This window comes from Capsicum annuum, chromosome 7 (assembly GCF_002878395.1).
Source record: "Capsicum annuum cultivar UCD-10X-F1 chromosome 7, UCD10Xv1.1, whole genome shotgun sequence".
In the NCBI taxonomy this organism is placed as follows: Eukaryota; Viridiplantae; Streptophyta; class Magnoliopsida; order Solanales; family Solanaceae; genus Capsicum; species Capsicum annuum.
In genome coordinates this window covers 26,694,151-26,707,894 of record NC_061117.1, presented here as the reverse complement: position 1 = coordinate 26,707,894, position 13,744 = coordinate 26,694,151, and positions in this window count along the sequence as shown.

Genomic DNA, 13,744 nt, shown 5'->3' with positions numbered 1-13,744 from the left:
CATAATTGAAGCGCCGTCAAACATGTGACAAGGCATCAAAATTTCCATCAACCTAAGGCAGATTATGCTGATTTCCAGTGAAGATGTGGCGACATTTTTCACGCACCGTCACATATTTGACATGCCGTTAGATTTGCCGTCAGAAGAATCAGAAGATAGCAATTCACTGGAAACTTTGACGATATCTGGAACATGCCGTCAAGATTTTCGTCGTCTATTCTGAAGAAAAAAACTAAAACCTTAATTTTTATTTCCTTATTTAGGGTGACTATTTGAAAACTTGTTGAAGGGTTTTTATTATTATCCATCAGACAATTAAGGATCAATGACTGAGGGACAATAGACGATATATTTTTTCCTCTCTATTTCAAGAACAACATTATTTTTGTGTCTTTACCTTATGATTCGAATACAAGTTCTCTTTTGATTCTATTCATCATTATAAGTTAATTCTTTTAGTTATGAATTCAAATTGCATGCTTGTTTCTTGCGTCATGAGTAGCTAAACTCCTTTAACCTGGATTGTGGGATCTAGGGTTAGGTCATGATAAGGTGTTAAGTTATTACTTAAGGTTTGATAGGTGTTAGCATTTCATGGTAATTCTAATGTTATAACTTATGTCTGTTGGTTACAAACAATAGGCGTACCTACTTTGGTTTGCTTGAGAAAGAAATCATAAACAGTAGGAAGCGAATTATCAACAAGGACTCGAAAAGGCTTTGTTTAATAATTAGCACTATAACAAGGTTGATTAACCTGAGGTAAAATCTATGTAGTGGTAAGTGATTCCCTAAGTTCGAGAGGATTAGGAAATTAGATGCTTGAATAGGTCAAGAGAAATTTGAGCATGACATCGATTAAGATAACTTGTCATCCTAACTACCGTAAGAACCTTGAGTAAATGTTAGTGTCTGTTATGTACCGTATGCCCTAGTGAACATAATCCCGGTTATTCCATAACATATTGATTACAAACATTTATATATTTAAAGTGAAAATTGATCTTCTGTGAAACTTAAACCCCCATTCAAGGAAACAGCAAACTACCAGTAAATCATATCGTAAACAACTCAAAGTTCACACCATATTCCCTATGGGATTCGACCCCAACATAGTTGGGTTTTATATTGACAACGATCGCTTACACCCATTCAAGAGTGTAGTTTGAGCGTTATCAATTTGTATTGATTAGTGGTAGTTGGAGGTATGTCCCAGCTATCTATATCAGTATAGCTGAGGGTTCATAGATAGTTAGTCAGAGTCACTCATGTAATTTAAGTTCTTCCTTTAGATTTATTGTGTTGTAAACCTTTTTAGTATCACATGTATTCCAATTTTCTTACGATTATGCTTTCGTTGGGCAAATTTAGTTTAAATAATTAATTTGATTTAGATGCTCAATCATCATTCCAGTCCATGGATTAGCTTGGGATCACTTGTGGTTCTAAGCATTGTGTTACGACTAGGGGGTAGTCTCGGGTTGTGACATGATGTTAGACCCACTTTTAATAAAATTTTTACACTTAGATAGAGGAGATGGAGTAAAACAATCAAGATCAAATGAAGGTCTTGACAAACAATAGGACTACTATTCTCTATTAGTCTAGGGCTCTTACATGAAGGAGTAGAATCAATCTTTAGTTTAAACATGAATCATGAAAATTGATAAATATAGAGATAATAAAAAGTAAACCCCAAATTGTTTTTCAAGAAATACTTTGAGTATGTAAATAGAGAAGAGTTATACTTGGAGTATGAATGGAGAAGAAATGTCTTTCAGGAAAAAAAAATATTCTTTTAATAAAGTAGTTTCAGAAAAGCGTGACTTTTTGGAATAGATAAATATAGGAATAATAAATAAAGATATTGGTGGATGTTGAAAATAAGAAGATGAATGAAGAGGAGTTTGAGTACCCATCTTGAAATGAAAGAAGGAAGACGTCGTGTCACAACGATAACTAAGGCGCTAGGTGGGAGGCAATCCACAAATACTATGAGAGTGGGTTGTATCCTTTTTTGTAGGGTAGATGTTATCTTTTGCATATGAATAACACATGTATTTTTGGCACTATGGAGTGCTTCGGATAACCTGAACAGTGGAGAAATATGGAAAAATTGAGTAAAATACTGAATGGGGAAAATAGGGGACCAAAATTGCTCTTGATTACTACAATCGTGGTCCCCAAATGCAATCACATTTATGCGGGTGTCTATGATCGTAGTCCCTTGACCGCGGTTGTGGCCACTTCTGCCATTTAACCCAAAATTGCCCTTATTTACGTCACACCCCTTTTAAGATTGTACTATCTAATTTAGGCTAATTTCTGGTCAAGTTTGTGAGCTCAAACAACATCCTTTCATTCCATTGCATCAAAACTCTGGTAGGTGACATGAAACCATGCTTTTACTTGTGAAAATAGGCCATATAATGCATGATTAAAAAGGGCCTAAAATTTTGATTGTTATGTTTTCCATGATAGTCATATTTGGTATTGGTGTGATGTTGGCTGTTTGATTAAGGTATGCTCACAAGTGGGGGGAAATCATGAGTAGCCAATTATGTGTGAAAAAGGTATAACAATGAGGTATACACACCAAGTGTTTGATAAAATGCTCTAATGAACTTTCAATACTTATATTTTCTTTCTAAAGGGCATTTGCACACTTTTTAGTACTGTTCCAATGATCTTCATATGCTTTCACATTGTAGAACATACCGATAGCCTAAATTTGGAAAAATCTATACATAGAGAGCTGTCACAGAACTAGCCTTAGGTAGTGTGACTGTGGTCATAGACCATGATCGCGGTAATGTGAATGTGATCCTGACTCACGATCGCCATAACTGAGGACAACGTCCTTCCATGCAAAAAATCCTGCATTCCTAATTTTTAGCCAAGAAACACCAAGTACCTAGTCCACTAAACTCTAGTGATCAAACTAGTATATTTTGTATTATTAAAATGTCATTGACAGATATAATGTGTGCTTAGTGCTTTTAAGAAAAACCTCATGGATAAGTATGATAACATTCGATTCATGGAGCTTGAGTGCCACACCCTTTACCTCAAGGATCTTCCAAGGACAAAGTTTCTCCCGGAGAGAGGAATTTGCTTGGATAATATGTTAGAGAAACTACTGGCACTTCATGAAAAACTTCAAGCCATAGGGTGGTGGTGCTTCGCCCCGGATCCATGCATTGAAAATGAGCAATGGGTCTGTGAATTCTATGCAAACATTAGTGAAGTCTCTTTTTGGACCCACTAAATGTTATTATCAAGATTTGGTAAAATCCGATGAAAGTTAGGTCTAAACAAATCAATGATGTTTATGGGCTCAAGCAGGCTGATTTGGGTGAATTCAAAGCGAAGGGGTGTAAATCGAGGAATTAGTTGGCACAATGACTATGTCCCAAAAAGGAAGTCTCATGGACCAAAACTAAAAGCAATATTTCCATGAACAACTTCACCTCCGAGTCTCAGATATCATTTCTCATCATTTGTAGTTGAGTTTGTCCTTGCACCCATATGACAGCATTCCCAAAATTGCATGCTAGGATGGTTGCGTGAATTTTAGATGTCATTCCTCTAAATGTTTATCAACTCATGGTTAATAAAATAGATAATTTCAAGAACCAAAATGGTATGCATCTCTTCTTCTATTCTTTAATTACCGAGCTTTGCAGGAAAGCAGGGGTGGACGAGTATGCTAGTGATACATGAGTGTACCCCAATTCCCTATTTACCCCTTGGGCATTAGAGGTGAGGGCGTACCCAACAAAATTAAGAAAATAAAGATAGACTTGGAAAAGCCGGCATGCAATGAACCTGAGTCTCATAGGACAACTACCATGGGACCCCTTGAAGAGATTGGAGTAAATATTGCAACCATCAAAGAGCTTGTGTCTAGTTTTCCCCATGGATCGGGAGAGCCTTCCACCGCTCACCATTCTTATGTGTCATGAATCGATTATGAGAAGTACAAGGAGGACCAAAAGAAGCAAGAAGCTACCATTAATAAGATTGAAAAGGCCTACTCTTCTTTAGCAGAGTCACATCGATACCTCCAAATCACACATGAGAAAAAGGTTACAAGGGAGAAGAAAATGGATGAATTCTTTATTAGGATATGGAAGAGTGTAAAGGGCCTATAGAAGGTTCTAAGGCCTCAAGATAGACTTCCTTCTTCATGGATGGACAGTGATGATGAAGCCCCAGCTGAGTGGTTCAATCATGAGAAAGAGGATGGTGATACAGAATCCAACAGTGATAGAAGCCCTTGATGCTGTTTCAGGGAGCACCCTTATCTCTTTTACCCTTGATTATTTGTAGTGGGGACACTGCTATCTTTTTAGTTGGGGATGTATACTTAGTCTTATTCATTTAATTTGGGCCTGTATTATTGATATTTCTTCATACTTTTTTGCTCTTTTGGATAATTCTCATCTTTATTTTATTTGGGTTGTAATATTCAGGCACCTTGATAGTGCCCACATTTGCATGTAGTTATTTTTTTCTTAGTTTGATTTTTTAGTGTAAATTTCTTTAGTCGAGCTTTGCCTTCGTGATTGGGTTTCTAACCATAGATGCAGGGGAAGTCTGAGTACCCATGGCATCAAGGTCATAGAATGCAAGAAAAGTCTGAGTACCTGTAGCATTGATAATTTTGGGTTGTATTAAGACCCATTGGTGAAGTCTGAGTAACTATATGGTGGGTCTTCCATACTATGAACTTCAATGTAAGACGATACCTTAGATGGTTGCCATGATTAGTAAATTATATATAGTGCGGATGCAAAAGCAAACAATCCCCCCCATTTGAAAAATTTGAAGGCATGGACATGAGCAACTTTGTGACAAAACTTTTCCCTCTTCCTATAACTCTAAAAGTTGACTTCTTAAAAATAATTAATACTCCATATTTGTCTCGAGTGGGTAGAACAATTGAATCTCCTTGATGACATGCGCATGCCATGTGTGTGAGGTTGATTGTCTCCATATTATATGTACTTGTACTATCTAAAACTTGACCTTTTAGTCATTCAAAGATAATTTTTTAATGTGCTTGGTTGGTAAAATAATCATAGGCCATCTTATGATTTCAGAAGTCCACTTTAGCCTAAAGAGCCTAACAAATCATAAGAGTTACCCCTAGTCACCCTCTTTGTGCCTTTGGACTTTTCTTAGCAAATGTGTGACAAGCCATGACTCTTCTATTTATTCGCTCTTGAACCCCATCCTACTTGATCTTGAGAATACAAATTGAGGCTAAAATCCTAAGTTGGGGGTAGGGGAAAGAGAAAGAAGTATAGTTGAGCCATGAAGTTTTAAGAAGGTTCCTACAATCTTGAGAAAGTGAAGCTTTTTGGATTTGAATAAAGAAAAGATCCCATAAATAAAGAAAGCCTTTATCTATGTGAAAAAAATTATAGAAAAAAAAAAGAAAGAGAGAAAAGTAGGAAAACCAAGAAAAAGGAAAGGTAGGAAAAATGGTAAGGTAAAAAGAAGTGTCCCGAATAATTGTTGCATAAAAAGAGTATGATGTAGAAGTTCAAGGAGGGTTTACCCTTGTTTTCCTGCATTGATCTCCTACCCTACCCTAAACCTACATTGCAAGCTCAACAAGCCCTTTATGATTCCCAACCAAGTGTAGTCATTGTAGTGGTGATTGAAAATAGGGGCAAGCCTATGGCATGGTACTTGTTAGCATGGAGAATTTCTTAAGAGAGTGAGTGGTTACACTTAAAATTCCTTGTTGCATGATTGGTAACTATGCATGTTAATTTCTTCTTTTTGGTGAGGAGGCATGTGAACTAGTTAAAGTGAGTGATTTTGTCATCCTCTGCACAATGAGACAAATGGAAGTATAGAATGATTGTAGTCAACATGTGAGTCATTTTTAGAGTGTTATAAATTGTTACATAGTTGCTCCCCGAAGACTATTGCATCCTTCACTATTCTATTTTATGATGAGAGGAGTCGTTAAAAGACTATTTGTCCATATATATAAAAAACTTTTGGTGGTCGCAATCAAGTTTGAGTCTTCATGATCATTCAGTGATAGAAAGAGAGCATGCATATAAAATTGTTTCATAGTAAGTGGTAACATTCCTTGAGGACAAGTAAGGTCTTAATTTGGGGGTGTTGATGAGTGGTGAGTTTACCACTTATTCGCACTCATTATTCATGCACATTGCCTTATTTTGAATGACTAAATGAGACAAAACTTATGGTTAGATGCACTAATATCCACTCTTTGCAGGCATAAAGTTGAGGAGACCAAAAATATGTGGATTGGAGCTGAAAATGATAAAAAGGGAGCAAGGAAGAGAGAAACTGAAGACCTAGACTATATCAGCCTCAGTTATTATAATTACGGTCCTCTATTCGAGGTCACGGTCAGTCAAGATAGTCAGAGCAATGCAGCGTAGTACACAACCATGGTCGCGTGGTTGCATTCGTGGGGAGCCGTGCATGCTCGTGGTTCAGGGAGAATATGCCTAGGGGCAGATCTATAAAAGTACATAGATGTACCCAAGCCATATTTATGCTAAAACCCCTTTCTCTGTAGGGATATTTTAGCTCATATGATATCTTTGAATTCTATACATGAAACCCTAATTGGGCATGTGTGTAATTAACTTTGGAGGCTGAATTTCTTAGGAATTTTGTGAAGAATGAACGCTTTGGATAATCCTTATGGTATATATCTCTTTACTTTCTTTATGAGCAGCTAAGTAATTTAGTCTTGGGATTATGTTGAACTAGAGTGTAATTTGTGTGTGGGTATTATTGTGTTTACATGATTGTTAGTTTTTGAGTAAGGATTTCACCATTGCTTGAGCTTATGAGTTGGAATTTGGTGGGTGAAAGCCCCAAATCTCCAAATGGGTTTGATGGGTGAAAACACCAAACTCTAACAACCCTTTATTATCCTTAAAAGAGGGATGAAGGTAAATATTAGGTAACCCATAATATCCTTGAAAGAGGGTTATAGAGGAACAAGGGAATGGTGAACAATTAAGCCTATGGTTTGCTCCCTTTTGCAATCTTAGGAATAAGTGTATTAAGAGTATAAATCATGTCAAGAGCATTATCCTAGAAATAGGGATGCTTGATTAAGGTATTGGGTGATTATGAATTTCACACTTGTTAGGTGCTCGAAAGAGACAACGGGTGAAATTATTTTGGTTTGATTGAAAGATTGACCACAATGACCTTCGACCTAGCCTATCCTTTAGTTAACAACTAAGTTTCATGCTAAACCTTCATTAACCCACATAATTTTACCATTAGGTTGACATAATCCCAAGATTTTCTCCAACATTGTTGCTTTAAACAAAATTATTATCTTTTTATCATTTGTGAAAGATTGAACAAAAAGTTCCTAAAAAAATCCCCCCATTATATTTTACATGTCGTTTTTGTTAGCATTTCGGGTAATCTCGTAGTAATTTGAGCGCCCATAGTTTTTAAAGTCTATAATTCGCTCCTTGATATTCGACCCCAATTCAAATTGGGTTACTTGAAAATGATCGCCTCACCCCTTAAATATGGGAGTGAGTTGAACGTTATCAGCATCCGAACCAATGATATGAGATATCATACATAAAAAATGAGTATGTAGTTAGTACTTTGAATGTACTGGTATGCTAGATGGGGTTAGGATGATATGCATGGGCTATGTGCATGAGTAATTACTGACTGAATTAGTAGCTTGAAATAACTAATGCATAGTATACGTGAAAGCTATAAAATCTGAGAATTCATGACCAAGCATATAACATGATACTGAAGTAGTCTGTAAACTAAAATATTGAAATCTGAGTACTGATTTAATTGATAAACTATATGCTATGGTCAAGAAAACCTGAACTGACTTTCAAACTGAGACTGTGGAAGGTATCATCTAACTGACATGCCCCATTCTAAGCTTATTGGGGTCCAACCTGTGACCCCAGTTGGAAGGGTGTCAGTACCATGCCACGGGGACTAACAATGACTGTGTTGATCCACTAAGCTACTGAAGAACCAATGTATCAATCCTAAGCTGACGAGTGATCCCTGGGCGGAGTCAAGCCTAAACTAACAGGTGACCCTTGGGAGGTAGTTAAGCCTAAACTGATGGGTGAATCCTCATAACCCACGCTGGTTATGTGGTTTTGGAATATAGGGACTGCTATTAGAAACTTCTCCTAACTGATGGGGAAGTCAATGTTCTGTATTCGCTCGGTGCTAAATCCTACTCCTAACTGAAAGACACTGATTACTGAAATAAACTGAGCTTATCTGAACCAAAAACTGAGCAATAATACTAATTGAATGACAAGACTCATGGTTTATCTAAAACCATCATGAAGATTCCAAAAAAAAACTAAGTAAATAGCTAAGTTTTGGGTATTCAAAACCCCTAGCACTGAATGAAAATAACAATAAAGGTATGTAAAAGCTTCAAAATCACGATGGGGAAATCATTCTCTTTGGCATTTCATCAAACACTTGGAATTCGTAGACTTGAACATGGGGATAGTTAAGACATATGCTACTAACATAATTTCAATTATAAAATCATGGTTTAAGGATGTAACATGAAAAAATCACCATTCAAACATTTCACGGATAAATTCCAATGAAAACACATGGTAAACATGATTTGAAATCAAAGTTCATAATGGATTCATGTAGTTAATTCATAACAACATGTAGAAATCATAACTTTAAACTTTAAAATGGATTCTTGGACTCCATGGGTGAAAAGGGACCATGGATGAATATCACACATACCTTAATTGATGAATTTGTGAGAGTTCTTGGTGGTTTTCTTGAAGCTTGAGCTCTAATGTTGAATATGCTAGGGTTTGTTCTTGAGAGAGAATAGTTTTCTTTTGACAAAATTTATGTAAGAGATGACCAATTATTCTTTAGGGACCTTCAATACCATGTTATGGACCTATTGGGTAAAGGGAAATGACCCATTTGCCCTTGGAAAATGGAATCAAAAGCTGGAAAAATAAGGGACGGGTGATAGAGCAGGCGTTATGGGCTTTGGTGTAGTACACTAGAGCGGGCACCATGGGCTCTACTGCGGTGCACTACAGCTGGTACCGCAGGATTATCCCAGTGAAGCTACTATTTTGGTTGTCCCAACATGCCCTTACGCTCGTCTGAAAATTCTAAAACTTACTCAAGACGTACCCTTGAAATCCCCGATCAGGAATCAACTTTAAAATAAACATTCTAAGACCGGGAAGGTCAAAAATAAAATCATCAAAGTTTAAGGGGCTTTGGAAATGACTAAGTCTTAATATAGTGAAATTTTTTCTAAGTCTTGGATCCCTTTAACATGCAATAGTAAGCTGAAAGAGCTAGGATATTGTGGGGTCTTACAATATCTCCCCTTTAGGAACATTCATCCTCGAATAAGACTGATTAAGATGAGAAATACTAAGGTACTGAGATTAAAGGCTGAATATGCATAACTGAAAACATGATTACATGACTGAGTCTGACATATGATGATTGACTGAACTGATTCGTGAATGCATGCAATGACATGAATATAATCATATGGCTAGAACTGGGACTGGAAAAGAGAAAATTTAAGGAAAACTATTACCTTAAGTTGATTCTGAGTTGCGGAGAAAAGGTGGGGGGTATTTGGTTCGCATATTTACTTCTACTTCCCAAGTGGCTCCCTCTACGGACTGATTCCACCAAAGAACTTTGACTAAGGGAACTTCTTTGTTCCTTAGTTTACAAATATGATGATCGAGAATTTGAACTGGATTTTGTTCGTAATAAAGGCTATCCTCGACATCTGTACTTTCTAAAGGAACAACCACATCTGGGTTACCAATGCAATTTTTTAACAAGGACACATGGAACATTGGATGCACTAATGCCAAATCTGCAGGAAACTCAAACTCGTGAGCTAACTTTTCATAAAAAATCAATATCCTGTAAGGGACAACAAATCAGGGACTAATCTTCCCCTTCCTGCCAAATCTCTTCACTCCCTTCATGAGAGAGATTTTCAAATTGACTAAATCTCCAACTACAAATTTAAGATCTCTCTTATGCACATCTGCATAGGATTTCTGATGGCTTTGGGTTGTCTTCAGCCTCTCTCTGATTAATTGAACCTTCTCGATCACATTAAATACTAAATCTAGCCCTATTAATGCGATCTCACCTAGCTCAAACCAACTAATAGGAGCTCGACACCTTATTTTATAGAGAGCCTAAAATAGAGCCATCTGAATACTAGAATGATAACTTCTATTATAGGCAAACTTGATCAAAGACAGTTGATCATCCCAACCGCCCTCTTAACATATCCTCTAGGGTTTGAATAGTCCTCTCTACCTGACCATATATTTGGGGATGAAAAGTGGGTACTGAGATTAACTTGGGTACCTAGACCCTTCTGAAAAGATTTCCAAAAGTAAGAGGTAAACTGGGTACCTCTATCTGAAATGATAGACAATGGGACTCCATGAAACCTAACCAACTCTCTAATACAGATCTTGGCATAATTCTTTGCTAAATATAAAGTTTGAAATGGAAAGAAATAAGCTAATTTGGTCATTATGTCGATAATAACCCATATCGAATCATGCTGATGATGTATACGGGGCAACCCTGTTACAAAGTCCATGTTCACTTCCTCCCACTTTTAAGTAGGAATGCTAAACTCCAACATCATGCCACTAGGCCTCTAGTTCTTTAATTGTAAAGCTCTGAGTTTGTACCTTGGATGCTACACAGTGCCCATAATCTCAAAGGACCACAAGCTAACCCATGATTGGTACCTACTGCAATAATTGTATAACTAATATTGTAATGATTGTGGAAATAGGCGGAAACATATTCCATAAGATTTAAATATGTAAATAAATCTGAATGCGGTATTAAAATACCAAAATTAAATATAAGTACTGAAAAACAATCTGAAAATATCTAGTCTGAAAAGCCTCTAAACTATCTGAACTGTGGAGTTGATGGGACAAGTCCCCAACCAACTCTGACTACTAAAATAAACTTAAATGATGAAATAATAATCATGTCCTCAAATTATGAGGACTCACCACTAACTCTGAATGCTGAAGATCTGAGCTTCTAAGGGTGCTCGGAAGCCCATACGTCTCAACCTATGATATAAGACATCATATTGCAAAATAAAAGCATGTATCAGTACTTTGAATGTACTGGTATGCTCAGTAAGGTAGGCTGAAATGCATAGGTTCATATGCATGAACAATACTAACTGAAAAACATGAGTATGGCTGAATGAGAGTGCATGCATGAATATGTAACTGTAACTAAAATCATGATAACACTGGATACTAAACCTGAATACTGATTAACTGATATCTGAGTATGATGCTACTGAATTACTGATAACTGAATGACTGTATCTGATAGTCCTAAATCTGTGGAACTGTACTAATTTCTAAACTGTGCCAAGTGACTATATCTGACAGTTCTGAATCTATAGAACTAAATAGAGTTCTATTCTAAGACTGAATCTGAAACTAAGACTGTGGGAGGTGATCATCTAATCGACATGAAATTTCTCTAACTGATTTGGGGTCCAACCTATAATCCCAGTTGGAAGGGTATTAATATCGTGCCACGAGTAAGGACAAGTTGTGAGAGAACCCTCTCTAATAGGAAGCTCTTCCATCAACCTTCGTTGGTAGGAAAACTCAAATAAGATATATCAACCCTAGTCTTACAGGGAGATATCTCAATCTACACTGGCTACGTAGTTCTGGAACGCAAAGATTGCTTCTAAGGACCACACCCTCTACTGGCAGGTGAGCCCCCATCCTTGGGTTTACTCGGTGCTGAATCCTACTCCCAACTGAATGGACACTGAACTGATTTCCTAGTTCATACTAGGCTTGATTGACTATTACTGATCGTACTGTTTAACTGAACTGAACTGAGTTCACTAAGTTCTGCTGACTGGTGGACTATTACTGAATTCTGTTAACTGACTGAGTCTACTAAGGTCTGAACTGAGTACTGTGATTGAGTTATGAGCACTATTGAGATTTCTTGAGTTTCTATAACTGACTGAGAGTACTACTATTCGTGACGTGACTAACACTATTCTATGACTGAGCATGGCTCTAGATAATCAGCTAAATTGTCGGGTATTAAATACCTTTAGGGCTCGATAGCATAAATTAAGATATAGCACAAATTGAGACATGTAAGCTAAGTACTTTGATCATCACTCATTCATTGGGGCTTTTTAATAAACACTTGCATGGCATGAACTTGAATACATGCTAACATGATATAATTTCACTATTCAACTCACATGCTTAATTTATCCATTATTTGAAGGGCATAAAATATGCACATATACAAATCAACATGTAGGCATCGTGATTCAATTCCAATTACACAATTCCAAGAGTTTCAACATGAATTCCCATAATAAAGCACACATATCAATTAACTCTGCATGAATCTTGTAATAAATCATGAAATGCAAACCCAATTAAGTAATAATCATGAATGCTCTTTAATTCAAATCATGGAAGTCATAAAATCACCCTACATCATATTTAAAAGAGTTTTTTGGACTCCAAGGGTGGAAGTAACCTTTGGATGAATACTTTACATACCTTAGTTGATGAATTTCTGAAAGGTAATGGTGAGTTCTTGAGTTCTTTCTTTGAAATTTGAACACCTAGAGTTCTTATTCTAGAGCAATTTGTGAAAGAATGAATATAATTTCTCTCCAAAGGGTTTAATTTCATGTTTTAGGGGCTGAAGAGCGTGGGAAAAAGACCTAATTAACCCTGTGGATGCGGCCTTTTAATGATTGTAAACTGTGTTACCGACGTGTAAGCTAACACGCCACATCAAGTGCACATTGGTTCATTGGAATTTGTACTGAAGTTGGGGAAAAATGATCTTATCGATGCGATGGTTGATGCAACGCATTGAGATCGCATCAACCCACTATTTTGGGCACTCAAACATGGTCTAAACGAGGTCCAAAAATTTGAAACTTGTTCGGTAGCACCTATTGATATTTCTGATCATGAATTAACTCAAATATCAATATTTGATGGGCGTAAAGGTCATGACATAAGATTACCAACTTTTGAAGGCTAAAATGGCACTAAGTCTGAATACATAGTTAATATATTCTAAGTTTGGGACCCCTAACAAGCTTAAAGGACTGAATTCAGCTAAGAATTTTGTGGAGTCATACATTATCTCCCCCTTGAAAACATTCGTCCTCGAATGAGATAGACTAAGCGGAGAATACTGGTAGACTGAACTTACTTACTGAACATGAACACCCAAAACATGATTATCTAATTGTCTTTACTGAAATACTAAATTTCACACTGAACATGCATATCTGATACACGAGTACATACTGAGCTGATTCGTGAATGCATGACTGGGGTTCCTGATAAGTTGAATTTTCCCCAACTGAACATGCATATCTGATGCATGAATACATGACTAAACTGACACATAAAGGCGTGACTAAATATGCAAAGATAACCGATACTAAGTTTGTAAAGTTAATCTGAACATGGTACTGAGTAATTTTAAGGAAAAACTATTACTTGAACCGTAAAATACTGATGAACCCAAGATCATTTTTGGAGTACTCATGAGTGGGAACTTGAGAACATGATTGAGATTGGAACGTGGTACATGAACTGAATATTGTGCACTAAACTGAGCACCTTGAATACGTGGCTTA